The sequence below is a fragment of the Schistocerca nitens genome, chromosome 1 (genome assembly GCF_023898315.1).
Source record: "Schistocerca nitens isolate TAMUIC-IGC-003100 chromosome 1, iqSchNite1.1, whole genome shotgun sequence".
NCBI lineage: Eukaryota > Metazoa > Arthropoda > Insecta > Orthoptera > Acrididae > Schistocerca > Schistocerca nitens.
Window position 1 is genome coordinate 607,705,846 of NC_064614.1, and position 14,079 is coordinate 607,719,924.

A 14,079-nucleotide genomic window follows, 5' to 3' on the forward strand; every position below is an offset into this window, starting at 1 on the left:
GGTGAACTATAGGGGTATGAATGCGATGAACCTAATGTTTTGGGCTAGTTATAATGGCGGGCATCAGCTTCAAGTTTGCTACATAATACCATCTACCTTCTTTTTTTACCTTTATGCTAAAAACCCGCGCGCGTAGCGTCTTTGGACTACTACGGTCGCTACCGCATAGATTATTATTACCGTCGAGCTTCCGAGATTTAACTCAAGTGATATGTCAAGTTATGATATCACTGTTAGATGTAGTACTTAAAGTTTTAACAAATGTTTCGCTGGAATATTCTATGCTCTTTTGTAAGTGCAAGGTGGTATAGTTATCGCAGGACGAGAGCAGTTAAAACAGTGAGCCTACGTTTAACAACTGTTTCTACTTTTTGCATGTCTTATTCATAAAGGATATGTTTTTAAACAACCATCTTTCTGGGTAGTTTGTGTCCTCATCCTTCAGTTTCTACAAAGTGTCAATTATCTTAGCCTACATCGTCTAATGTCCTGTAGAAAGTTTTGTCTCGTGACCTTTTAAGTTAATCGATTCATTCAGTAATTTAACTTATACCACTTCAATTCCGAGCCGTGCCCGATTGCTAGTGCTCATCTCTTTTGTGAACGGCAGTGCCGGTTTTCCGGTTTCGCTAAAAGTGCACCTACGGTGGCAACAGCTTTGGCATAAAGTGCAGTTACTGGTAACGGCTCGAAGAATAATGGGAAATGAAGACGATCACTCATTCATCTGATGTTTATAGGCAGTGAGAATCTCGTCCTTAATTTCTTTCGGTTCGTAAATAAAGTTTGATGATGTTCTGTTTCGCTCGTAGGGATTTAAAATTTAAGTTTTGATGTTATTAGTATGAATAGTAACAAAAACCTCAAAAATCGTGACATGTTTGGAAATGATAGCCAAACATGAGAAACAACAAACCAAATACAAAGAATCATGAGTCAATTGTCGGCAGTCGTAAGAGTACAGCTGCGGTGTGAGCGGCTTTTTCGCGGCATGATATTTTTCGACGTCGCAAGTGCATTTTTACGACAATATTGCTACTCGTTCCACCCGCAGCAATTTCACCTGTATCTAAGGTCCCTGCCTAGCCACACCTTGGGAAATATCAGCTAACTTTATTTACATAGCGAAAGAAATGTAGAACGACCTTCTGATAGGCTATAGACAATTTCTCGTGATAGTCGCCTTGATTTCACGTGATTCATCGCACCACTGCACCGCACGTAAAAACTGCGACATTTTAAGTGCATTTTATCCCCGGTTTCCACAGGATGTGGCTGTTCTCCAGCCTGAAGATAAAGTGGTGGTTCCTTACCCGGCTAAATGGTGGTGGCCTGGCCCAATTTGGTTGTGTTCAAATGGGAGTGTTATCGACAGTATGGCTGGTGTTTCGCTTTTCGGAACAAGCTTCTGGAGCGTCAGGAGGTAGCAGCACCACACAGCACGACCACAACGCTTCGTCCACACATTGGTGCCAATGCTAGCGCCAACACTGCCCAATAATTGTGGGACATGGCCCACACATTGGAGCCAACATTCAGTTGATTTCGTTTACAACCAACGTTAACATGTCTGACGCACAGATTGTGGCCAGTACATTTGCAGTTTTGAGCGTAAATTCTATTGCTCCACTGTTCCTGAGACATTCCAAAAAACTCAACTTGGAAATGAATATGGTGACTATGACGAACGAGCAAAACAAACTCGGTTTCGAAACGGTAAAGATAGGAAATAAACAACGTTGGCGCCAATGTGTGGTCGGCTTATTGATATTGGCCCAACGTTCTTTGATGTTTGGTTGGAATACCGACAAGCAATGGAGCCCTATTAATATTGGGGCAACGTTGGTTACAATGCTATTTCATCGATCCACACATTGGACCAACACTATTGGCGCCAGTGTTAGTCCCAGTTCGTGGACACTGCCGGAGCGCTAGCGGGAAATGTCCAGTCTAAGTGTTCACGTTTCGTGGAGCTCGCGGAAGGGTGGTCAGCCGGTAGCCTCTTTGAGGGTAGGTGAAGAGTCGTGCGCTGCATGTGTGTTTGTGGGTGGGGGGGAGGGGGAAGGAGATGGAGGAGGGGGAGATGGGGGGGGAGGGAAGAGCGTGTAAGAAGTAATGAGCGAATGATCGTCAATGATCAGGAGAGTTGTTTTCCGGTTTTTATAAGAAATGAAGCGACTTCATGAGTAGTCATTTGCTAGGTTAACGGAGGTCTCATAGTAGAACGTGCAGACATCAACTGGCTGGAGGTGTTGTTTGTTCACAAACAGACAGACTTTCACACTTGCAGAAGAGAATAAAATCGATTTATTCCAGTGGAAACTTGTGATATTAGTGTATGCTTCTCTCTTTAAGATTATTATCGCGTTTTGTGGATGAACGAGATACTTTGAACCTGTTCAAGACGGTACAGTGATTGCCGTGCTTGTATTTCAATCCAGTGGTCGGATTTGGGCGTATTTGAAAGTACATTGTTAATCTGGTTTGTCATATGGTCAGTAATTGCTTTATAACTGTTAGAGCTATTTTAATTACATGTTTGAAATTGCAAGAAACTCTGTCTTTTCGTCACCAAACGCGTTTCGTGTTGTTGAAGAAAAGCATAATCAGTGGTCTGTAATGAAAGATATTTATAATGAAAGATATTTACAAAATGGCTTTCTTTCTAGATCGAAAAACAGTTCCTTACATAAGATGTTGATTTTGATTACATCAGGATCCACCTTCTGTTTGTACGTTTTTGAGTTATTTCTTCGTCTGACACTGCTGGTTCTGGCCGAATCCCACTTCGCTTTGGGCAGAATTATCTACGTGCATATCATACTCCACAAGTCCGCTAACGGGGCGTGACGGAGGATTCATCTGGTACCACTAACTACCACTAACTACCACTGACTTCCTTGTTCCAGTCACGTATGGCGCGTGGAAGAAGGATTGTCGGTCCCTGTATTGGTTCTAATTTCTCGTATTTTCTGGTATGGACATGACGAGAAACGTATGCGGGAGGAAATAATTTGAGGTCCGACTCTTCCCGGAGAGTGCTGTCACGAAATTTCAATAGTAAACTTCTCCGTGCTTCACAACCTTCCAATGGAGTTTGCTGAGCATCTAGTTAACGCTCTCGCGCCTACTAAACGATCCTGTGAAGAACGGTGCTGCAGTTCTTGATGTGAAACACACCACAATATAGCTACACTGCTGTATGTACCTTTCTGGCTACATATGTCTCGTGTGTTTTGTGTAGTATTGTCAACTTCACCGCGTGTTTTTTCTTTGATCTAATAATGTTCTCTTCTTACTGACTTAGCATATATGTGTTATGTCATTTAATTATGCAATTCTATATTTATTTAATGCGTAAGAGAAATGGAGGTGTGGCGATGAAGATTTAAATGGTGTGGGGGTTGGTTGGGGGGAGGGGGGGGAAAGAGGTGAGGAAAAAAGAGATGAAAGAATAGTGAATGTAAAGTAGTGGAATAGAAACTGAGTTAGAGGTATATAGCATCTGGTTTCCAACATTTATCTGTTAATGCTTTGTATGTATAGAAAGTTCCTTGGGAAGGGAAGAGGTGTTTGTCTTTACTCGTTTTTTTAAATAGTCATATCTTTTTCTATTCAGCAGGCTTATTTCATTCTTGTTTAAGGCGGTCTGCAAATGTTGAGTGATTTGGTACGGTATTTCCATGTTCTGATGTGTTCTTTCTACCGTGCGTCAAATGTTTTGCCAGCCATCTGTACCGTTCCCAGTGAAATACTAAGAAAATACTTAAATCAGTATTTATAAAGAAGAGACATTTAAAAATTGAATAATAAGTGGACACCAGCCGCTCAGGCGAACATGCATTTTTCTTGTGTATCCGTATTATAATAATTTCTCTGTGGAAGTTTCGAGGGCAAAGAAATATAAAGATGCACTCGAAACAAAATGATCTAAAGATACGTCAAGATGCGCTCTTTTATTAATTTTTTTGTCGTCTTCACTTCTTCTCTTGTCTTGGTTGCGTGTAGACGGACATCTTGCGAGTGCTGGCAAGTGAAAGCATATTTGTACTAATTAAGCGGATAATATATTTATTTAGTATTATTGTTCACTTTTAATTTGTAAGAGGCGATCCCGATTTCATGTCCGCCTTCCTTGAATTAACCTGCATTTGAGGAATTTACAGCGCAACAATCGCAGCGGCCGATGCAGCCAACGACGCCATTACGTGGCGACATTATGAAAAGTTTATTCCATTTTTCCATTTATATGTTCATGTTTCAAGATTCAGCGAGTCTTACGTCATTAACATAGCAAATAATCACCATTGAAGATTAATATTGTTAAAAAAGAGACAACTTCACAAAAGCATTTAATTGTAAATCAAAATTGAAAGAAATATCATTTTGATTAAGGCTCACCACGTAAGCCAGCAACGATCACCATTACCAATTAATTTCTGTAGTAAATAATAAATTAAATTACGACGGCCGACGAACGCGAGACATCCCAAAGTAGTTACGTTGCTACGAGGCTAGTACAGAACAAGTGACTGTTCTAATCTTTCTCGCAAGTCAAAGTGAAGCTGGCTACTGTAATTGACAATGGTAGTGTTTCTACGGTCCAGTCACATTAAACATGACCACAGCCTATGTTCGACGTCAACTCACAGACGACAGGTGGCTGCACTAGCAGTGGACGGTATACAGGGAGTTACAAAAAGGTACGGCCAAACTTTCAGGAAACATTCCTCACACACAAAGAAAGAAAATATGTTATGTGCCATGTGTCCAGAAACGCTTACTTTCCATGTTAGAGCTCATTTTATTACTTCTCTTCAAATCACATTAATCATGGAATGGAAACACACAGCAACAGAACGTACCAGCGTGACTTCAAACACTTTGTTACAGGAAATGTTCAAAATGTCCTTCGTTAGCGAGGATACATGCATCCACCCTCCGTCGCATGGAATCCCTGATGCGCTGATGCAGCGCTGGAGAATGGCTTATTGTATCACAGCCGTCCACAATACGAGCACGAAGAGTCTCTACATTTGGTACCGGGGTTGCGTAGACAAGAGCTTTCAAATGCCCCCATAAATGAAAGTCAAGAGGGTTGAGGTCAGAAGAGCGTGGAGGCCATGGAATCGGTCCGCCTCTTACCAATCCATCGGTCACCGAATCTGTTGTTGAGAAGCGTATGAACACTTCAACTGAAATGTGCAGGAGCTCCATCGTGCATGAACCACATGTTGTGTCGTACTTGTAAAGGCACATGTTCTAGCAGCACAGGTAGAGTATCCCGTATGAAATCATGATAACGTGCTCCATTGAGCGTAGGTGGAAGAACATGGGCCCAATCAAGACATCACCAACAATGCCTGCCCAAACGTTCACAGAAAATCTGTGTTGATGACGTGATTGCACAATTGCGTGCGGATTCTCGTCAGCCCACACATGTTGATTGTGAAAATTTACAATTTGATCACGTTGGAATGAAGCCTCATCCGTAAAGAGAACATTTGCACTGAAATGGGGATTGACACATTGTTGGATGAACCATTCGCAGAAGTGTACCCGTGGAGGTCAATCAGCTGCTGATAGTGCCTGCACACGCTGTACATGGTACGGAAACAACAGGTTCCCCGGTGCACTCTCCATACTCTGACTTGGTCAACTTTACCTTGTACAGCAGCAACTTCTCTGACGCTGACATTAGGGTTATCGTCAACTGCACGAAGAATTGCCTCGTCCATTGGAGGTGTCCTCGTCGTTCTAGGTCTTCCCCAGTCGCGAGTCATAGACTGGAATGTTCCGTGCTCCCTAAGACGCCGATCAAATGCTCCGAACGTCTTCCTGTCGGGACACCTTCGTTCTGGAAATCTGTCTCGATACAAACGTACCGCGCCACGGCTATTGCCCCGTGCTAATCCATACATCAAATGTGCATCTGCCAACTCCGCATTTGTAAACATTGCACTGACTGCAAAACCACGTTCGTGATGAACACCAACCTGTTGATGCTACGTACTGATGTGCTTGATGCTAGTACTGTAGAGCAATGAGTCGCATGTCAACACAAGCACCGAAGTCAACATTACCTTCCTTCAATTGGGCGAACTGGCGGTGAATCGAGGAAGTACAGTACATACTGACGAAACTAAAATGAGCTCTAACATGGAAATTAAGCGTTTCCGAACACATGTCCACATAACATCTTTTCTTTATTTGTGTGTGAGGAATGTTTCCTGAAAGTTTGGTCGTACCTTTTTGTAACACCCTGTATACAGCATGTTGGGGGAACGTTGAAGAAAACAGTGCAATAGTTGTCGTACGGCGGAAACAGTTTCATCCAAATGGGGATGATCACTGGCTTTAGGATCAAGGGTGGAATCATTTCCGAAGCGGCAAAGTTTATAAACTGTTGCGTGCCACCATGATTGAAGAACAGGGTGATCAAAAAGTCAGTATAAATTTGAAAACTGAATAAATCACGGTATAACGTAGATAGAGAGGTACAAATTGACTCACATGCTTGGGATGACATGGGGTTTTATTAGAACCAAAAAAATACAAAAGTTGAAAAATGTCCGACAGATGGCGCTTCATCTGATCAGAATAGCAATAATTAGCATAACAAAGTAAGACAAAGCAAAGATGATGTTCTTTACAGGAAATGCTCAATATGTCCACCATCATTCCTCAAGAATAGCTGTAGTCGAGGAATAATGTTGTGAACAGCACTGTAAAGCATGTCCGGAGTTATGGTGACGCATTGGCGTCGGATGTCGTCTTTCAGCATCCCTAGAGATGTCGATCGATCACGATACACGTGAGACTTCAGGTAACCCCAAAGCCAACAATCGCACGGACTGAGGTCTGGGGACCTGGGAGCCCAAGCATGACGGAAGTGGCGGCTGAGCACACGATCATCACCAAACGAGGCGCATCTGGCGGACATTTTGTGAACTTTGTTTTTTTTTTTGGTTCTAATAAAACCCCATGTCATACCAAGCATGTCTGTCAATTTTTACCTCTCTGTCTACATTATTCCGTGGTTTATTAAGTTTTCAAATTTATACTGACTTTTTGATCACTCGGTATATCACGCATGGCACGCTACTAAAAACCGGCCCCGCGGCAGCTGTGTTGTACCACGGGCCATAGAGGGCAGTGGTGAAAGACGGCTAAGGTCTAGTGTAGAGTGAGTAGACGTGGAACTGTTGAGCTACTGAACGCCCAGGTGAATCAAGCGGCTACCAACAGTGTCTCGTCAACGAACGTTAGCGAACTTTGCTGTTTATGGGCCTCCGCACCCACGCTGACAGCTGTTCACGAGCGATGAGGGCTGGGACTTGCACGCCAATAATGCTACTGGACATCCACTGTGTGGCGAGAGCTAACCTTTCAGGTGAATACGATTTATACTTCGTCGGACAGACCGTCGTTGGCGTGTATGGTGCTGCAAACCATCGTCGCATGAGTCCAGGCCTGAGGAGGGAGCGTTATGGCAAGCCGCGGTGGCCGAGCGGTTAGAGCCGCTTCAGTCCGGAACCCACACGACTTCTACGGTCGCAGGTTCGAATCCTGCCTCGGGTATGGATGTATGTGGTGTCCTTAGGTTAGTTAGGTTCAAGTAGTTCGAAGACCTCAGATGTTGAGTCCCACAGTGCCCAGAGCCATTTGAACCATTTGGAGCGTTATGGTCTGGGAAGTGTTTTCATGACATTACCTGGGTCATCTTGTGATTCTCAAAGGCACACTGGATCAACATAAGTGTGCACCTATCCTTGGGGACCATGTCCACCCTAGATGCAGTTCATTTTTCCTCGGCATGATGGCATCTACCAGCAGGACAAAGCAGTGTACGTGCGTGTTTCGAAGAACACCGAGATGAGGTTACCGAAATCCGCTGGCCACCAGACTCTCAGAATTTAAACCCGGTCGAGCATCTGTATCATCCCCTGGATGGGGCTGTACGCGCCATGGATCCTCAACCGAGTAACCTAGCTCAGCTGCCCACGGCACTGGAGTCGGCGTGGTCAAAGACCCAGTCAGTAGCTTCCAGAACTTCACCGACTCTGTTCCTGCACGTCCGCACTGTAAAAGTAGGGTATTCAGGCTTTTCGCAGGTGGTTACATTAATGTGAATGGACCCTGTGTATAGAGGCGTACGAGCAAGTAATCCAGGTAAGAGTGCGTGAACACTGGTGCCTTCGTCCGACGGTGCGCAAGCTGCGAGGCGAGAGACGGGAAGCAACGTTTCAAATTCCACATTTAAATTTTAAGATTCATCTTTTGAACTCATGTTTCAGATGACTTTAATGTTCTATTTTGCATTGTTTTCAATGTCCACGTTCCATGTTTACACAGTATGCTATTCTAAAACTTCACAAATTTGTTTCTCAATTCAAGGAGGGTGTTATATATTAGAATTTGGACCTGAAATTGGTATCTAGGCATTATATAACCGGATCTTTGCTGCAAATGCTGTACGGCATTTAGATTTGCGGCTGACATGGGTAAACGGTCACAGGTGACACAAAACTGAACGTGAAATAATATTCAATAATCAAGTTTAACGTAAACAATATTGATTAATTTAGTGTCAATTTATTACACATAAGTTTAGCGCCCGCTGCTTTGCTCGTGTAGATTGTATAGTCTATATAGATTTTTTTATTTAGTCGAATTTTTATCTTGTTCAAAAATCACAACATCTTCTAAACGTTCCATGCTAATTAAGGCCGTAGAAATACAATCGTTTCCGAATGTACTTCTGACCAGAGAGCGATTCTGACAGATGCATTTTGTGTTCTTGCGGTGATATTTCATTAGAAACTTCATGCCCTAACACATATTTGAATTTTTAAGTCAAATACCAGTTTTCATAGATTTAACATTAAAAATGTTTTGAAATAACGAAATGTATTGCGAATATATAGAAAGAAGGATCCTTTATTGTATGATTATATGATAGCGGAACAAACACTGGTAGCAGTTACTTCTGTAAAATATCTGGGAGTATGCGTGCGGAACGATTTGAAGTGGAATGATCATATAAAATTAATCGTTGGTAAGGCGTGTACCAGGTTGAGATTCATTGGGAGAGTCCTTAGAAAATGTAGTCCATCAACAAAGGAGGTGGCTTACAAAACATTCGTTCGAACTTGAGTGTTGCTCATCAGTGTGGGATCCGTACCAGGTCGGGTTGGCGGAGGAGATAGAGAAGATCCAAAGAAGAGTGGCGCGTTTCGTCACAGGGTTATTTGATAAGCGTGACAGCGTTACGAAGATGTTTAGCATCTCAAGTGGCAGATTCTGCAAGAGAGGCGCTCTGCATCGCGGTGTAGCTTGCTGTCTAGGTTTCGAGAGGGTGCGTTTCCAGATGAGGTATCGAATATATTGCTTCCCCCTACTTATACCTCCCGAGGAGATCACGAATGTAAAATTAGAGAGATTCGAGCGCGCACGGAGCTTTCCGGCAGTCGTTCTTCCCGCGAACCATACGCGACTGGAACAGGAAACAGAGGTAATGACAGTGGCACGTAAAGTGCCCTCCGCCACACACCGTTGGGTGGCTTGCGGAGTATAAATGTAGATGTAGATGAACATTTTCATAAAAGTTTTCATCCCTTTAAGTTATGAATTTCCAAAAAAAACCTGAAAAACTTAATTTTTATTGAGAATTCAGAAACCAAATACAAGTTTTCAGAGATTTACTTTTAATAACGTTTCGGTAATGAAATATTTCCGTAAAACCTTTCGTCTCCTATTTTGTTCTATTAGGGGTTGAATTTTCAAGAACATTGAAACACTTAATTTTATTTCCAACCGAGAAACCGAATACGAAATTTTCTTAGACTTACTTTAAAAATGCTGACATACACTACCGCTCATTAATTTCAATACACCCAAATAAATGACATCTAGTTCTCTGTAGATAAGCTCTAACACAGTGGGTACGTTTGAGTAAGCAAAGGAATAGTACAATAGTTGTAGGCATGTCATGATTTTTGTTTGTCGTCATCGAGATACAATAGTATCCAACAAACAATGTTGCGTATATAAACGTTATGTACCTAGCTGAAATGTTTGTTTACCTATTTGCCGACGGACGTCGCATTTGGTGCACCTGTGTTGTCCCCTGCAGTGATGTGGTGTCCGCAGCGAACGGCAAGCATTGCTACGATACATAATATATGGTTCCTGCACGTCAGTTCCTTCGTGACATTGAAGTGTGCACACGAGTGGAGATATCCATAGCAAAATGTGCTGCAAATGTAGCGCTTAGCCAAGCAGGTTTATCTATTCGCCAAATTGCGAAACAGTGTATTGCGTCTATATGGGGAGTGCAATACGCCCTTCACCGCCAGAAGACAACAGGTAGCAATAAGGACATACCATGACGAGGACGACCTCGTAAAAACAACTAAAAGTGGTGGTAAATATTTCAGAATTACCAGTAAAAGAAATAGATTCAAAGCAGCGCCCCAAATTTCTGCAGAATTGGTAGAAAAGAGCACGACATCAATATCTGTTGCAATAGTAAAAAGGAGACTGGCTGAAGCAAGCTTGAGAGGGTGTGTCACAGCAAGAAAACCCCTTCTAAGGCCCATAATTAAACAGAAGAGACTTGAATGGGCTAGAAAACATCGTAATTGGACATCGAAAGAGGGGACGAAGGTGTTATTCACCGATGAATCGAAGTTAGAGATTTTTGGAACAAGAAGGAGAATATTTGTTCGCCGATTTGTAGGGGAATGGGTAGCCCAGCAGTGTGTTCTACCTACAGTTAAACACGGTGGAGGTTCTATTGTGGTTTGGGGGTGTTTTGACGGAGATAGAGTTGGCGACATTGTGAAATTGGAAGGATGTACGGATCAGAAGCTGTACCACCGCATACTTCATTATCACGCAAAACGAAGTGGATTGCGTTTAATAGGGTAAGGGTTCACCTTACAACAGGATAATGACCCAAAACATCAGTCGGCATACTGTACGAACAACACTGCATCAAAGGAAAAACAGAGATTACTGAATGATATGGTATGGCCGTCCCAAAGCCCCGATTGTAATCCCATTGCAATTGTCTGGGATGAAGTGGACAGCCGTATCAGGGAAGTTAATATATCCAGCAAGGAACATCTCTGGAATATTGTTAAGGATGTGTGGAATCATATAGATTCACGATACCAACAGAAACTGATTGACCACATGCCTCGAGTTTGTGACGTAGTCATTAAGTTCAAAAGAGGATACTTTGATGAAAGTGGAATATAATGGTTGTGATTGTATTATATATGTGGAATTTAACATAATTATATTTTGTGAGAAATAACGTTTGATTTGTGTTGTAAATCTGAAATACCAGGGTGTTTTGAAATTAAAGAGCGGTAGTGTAATCAAATATTATCACAAAACTTTTCATCCCCTATTTCACCCCTTAGGGTTGAACCTCCGAAAATACTGAATCAAGAATTTTCTTATTGTTAACCGAGGATTCAAATATCAGTTTTCATAGGCATTGCTTTAAAAATACTTTAGTAGTTCTTTTATAAGGATTTATTTAAAAAATCTTTACCATTTCACCCCATAGTTATTAAATTTCCAAAATCATGAAACACGTATTTCCTTATTTCTGACCGAGAAACCGAATACCAATTTTTGTAGCTCTAGCTTCAAAATTATCTTAATAGTGACATTTTTCAAATAACTTTTCATTCTTTTCTTCACCCCCTCAGGGGTTGAATTTCGAAAAATCCCTTCTTAAACGCTGCTTACAGAATAAGATCAACACCCTCTCCAAATTTCAAGTTTCTATCCTTTGCGGTTTGGGTTGAGCGGTCATGAGTCAGTCAGTCAGTCAGTCAGGACATTGCCTTTTATAAATAGAGATTCATACATCTTCTGTATTTATGTCTTAAGATTTAAATAAACGCTCGCTGATGATGCGAGAACTGTGATGACGCGTATCTGGAATAAAAGGAACAGTCAGTTTGTTCTTTCAAGAAGGAAAACTCTGTTAATGATACTTTTTTGCAAGTAATGTAATTGAGATAAAGTTAATGATACTCGTAATTTCCTGGTTTCCTTTCTACTTTGAAAATTATCATCTATCAGGTACTCTAAGGGAAACTGCCCTCAAAAACTTTAATAGATATAGGGAAAAGTACCATTCAGAAATTCACGGTCAATGGCATGTGGAAAAATCCTCTTACAAGAATTACATTTCAATAAACATTTTATCTTGGCATTAAATTCTACTGCAGTCTCTACTTAAGTGTTGTATTAGTGTGCTTTTTTATCTCTGTACATAAAATGAAATGTCCTGAATGACTCATTGACTCATCACCCAGCCCAAACCACTAAGGATAGAAAGTTGAAACCTGGAGAGGGTGTTGATTTTGTACTGTACGCATCGTTTAAGAATGGATTTTTCGAACAGTGGATGAAAGGTTTTTTGAAAAAAGTGAAGCTAGAACTGCGAAAATCGGTATTTGGTTTCTCGGTCAGAAACAAAATAATACGGTTTCAAAATTTTTGGAAATTCACCCCTATGGGGGTGAAATAAAATGAAAATTTTTATGAGGATATTTCGTAATATTAAAACATTTTAATGCTAAATCAGTGGGATTGGTATTTGACTTCTCGGTGAGAAATAAAGAGATAGTTATAAGGGGACGAAAGTTTTGCGGAACCATTACACAAGAACTCAAAAGGCAGTATAAAAAAATGTCCGACTCCAGCTACCGGAATTACTGTTTGGTCAGAAGTATATTCGGAAAAGATCAAGTTTCTATGGAGTTAATTCGCGTGGAAAGTTTAGAAGTTGTTGCAATTTGTGAACTAAATCAAACAAAGCTATTGCTACGATAGATAATATGTGGTTCCTGCACGTTTAATCGACTTTGTTAAAATTGCATAAAAAAAGAAACGGCTTTCGATAAGCCTAATATGTGTTTACAAATTTATTTTTGTAGTAATTTCTGCACAAATTCGAGTGAAGTAGCGTGCGCTAAGCTAGTTATGGGTAAAACGCATGTTATCATGGACGAAACTAGTAACTAATGATTTTTGCTAATTTCAATAATTTTTTCTGGAATTTGTAGTTAAAAAACTTCAGAGCCAACACAGCCAAAGAAATCTCTATATTCCTTACGGATACCAGCACTAGAAATGATGATCAAGGAAAAATGGTTATTTAATTAATGGCTCTGTTTCCACAGTCTGCATATTTCTTCAGAATCCACAGGTGCAATACTTATCTATCGGTGTAAATGGATTGGCATTAAGAATCAGGAACGGATAATTTGAGATATCTGTACCACTTATATGTAATTTTGAAGTGCATGAAGTTATTCAAAGTACCGTAAACTATAAATCACAGAATTATTGCTCATTCTAGTGCTATATTTAACAATAGTACAGACGGGGCGTAAAAGTTAAGTAGTAAGGTTTTTAGTTATGTTTGTCAGAAAATCAGAGGCTGTCTTGTTAGCAAGGAAAACACACTTATAATAAAGATAACTTTATTTGAACCGTACTACATTTGAGCAAACGTATTTACTTTGAAAAGTGGCATTAAGGGTATTGTATAATTTAGGCCGTACAGTTAGAAGGAAAACACACAGAAGGTAGCTCTCAATAACAGAGTTCAAAGAAACCGGCTGACTTAAGAGTACTACATTAACTTTCGATGTTTTTATCTCTGTATTTCTGTTCTTTACTCTGTTTGTGACTTGTTATTTTGAGACTGCCACTGTCTTGCCCTCGTGCCATTACACATTTCTGCTCACCGCAGAGAAGTGGCTGATATAGCAGCATTTATCAGCGATGAGTGTTACCATTGGAGTTGATAATGTATGGCATAGAAAAAAACTTTCACCATCTTTGAAGTCTCAGCCCGGACGAGAAAAGTGAATGGAGCTGATAAACAAATACTGCAAGACAGACAGTTGGATATGGAGGTACGATTCGGGAAAAAATTACAAACCTTCGCATGAAAGGTGTACCCAAAAGTATCTTAAACTTACTAAGTAGAGACAGCATGCAATTTGCTTTATCTTGGTTTATCGCTTCGACCTATTATTACTT